Source organism: Acanthisitta chloris, unplaced genomic scaffold, assembly GCF_000695815.1.
Source record: "Acanthisitta chloris isolate BGI_N310 unplaced genomic scaffold, ASM69581v1 scaffold35311, whole genome shotgun sequence".
In the NCBI taxonomy this organism is placed as follows: Eukaryota; Metazoa; Chordata; class Aves; order Passeriformes; family Acanthisittidae; genus Acanthisitta; species Acanthisitta chloris.
This window is the reverse complement of record NW_008655968.1, coordinates 31,146-32,307: the sequence shown is the minus strand read 5'-3', so window position 1 is coordinate 32,307 and position 1,162 is coordinate 31,146.

The following is a 1,162-nucleotide window of genomic DNA, read 5'->3' as shown; positions in this document are numbered from 1 at the left end:
TGGTGCATGGTCTGCCCCCAGGTCTGCCCTTAGCCCTTGCTTTCCATGGGGCGCAGCAGCTGTTTATTTGGGTGTATAAATCCCTAGTTGGAGGGAATGGCTGGCTCCAGGGAGATCAGACACTCCTCTCCAAATGCTGACCTTTTTTTCCCTCTTCATAGCTTTGTTAATAAATCTGAGTCATTCATATTTCAGCCTTCTGCTTTAACCTTGGCTGTTGGTTCCGTCTCTTAACATCTCAGCGTCTTGTTTTGCAGAGATAAAGTATGTGGGTGTGTGACTTTATAATACAAATGTTTAGGCTTTTTGAAAATTCCCTACTTTGCTGGTTGATTTTTTTCCCATTAGGGTGTTTCTCCAGCATCCTCATTCCATGTAGGTGGCCCTCATCTTGCGTTGTTGACTTGAGAGTCCAAATTTTGGGGCAGTATTTGCTTGGTCCTTGCTGGTATCAGTCAGGGAGGACACGTGACTCCTGCCCTGAGCTGTGCTCCCAACCTGGGTTTCAGAAATCATAGAATCATAGAATCAGCAAACCCCAAGCGACTGCCGGCACGAGCAATGCCCAACGTCAGCACTGCATAGGAAAATCTGAGCTACCGGCACCGTGTGATTTTTATCAGCTGAAATCGCGTCTTGTAAATATTTACTGGAATTTCAAGTAGGGTTTATCTAGTTAAAGCCAAGTAAAACTTTCCATGAAAAAGAGCCGCCCAACTGGTGGTTGCTGGTGGATGTTTCTGGACATGTTTAAGAGCTGGGGGGAGCATGCAGGATATTTTATCAGCTCTGCTGTTGTCTGTGGCTCGGGGCCTCCTAAGCCACATGAGGTCTTCAAGGGCTGTGATGTCAGCCGTGATGGGGATCTCATGGCACCAAGCACATCCAGCTGTTCCTGGCAGCAGCCTCCTAAATTTGCCATACTCCTGGCATGAGGGGGTATGAGATGGGGTTATGAGACTGGGGCTGGTCTGGTTGCCACAGCACAGGGTGGCTGGTGCAGATTTGCTGGGATTGGAAGCAGCGTTGGGGTCCAGGACTCCTTATCCCACAGGGATGGTGGCACGACCCCCTGCTGCTGCCAGCTCTGGCACAAGGCAAAGCTAATGCATCTTTTGAACTCACGCGGTCGTCAAGGGTGCCAGGACTGTAAACGTCAAAT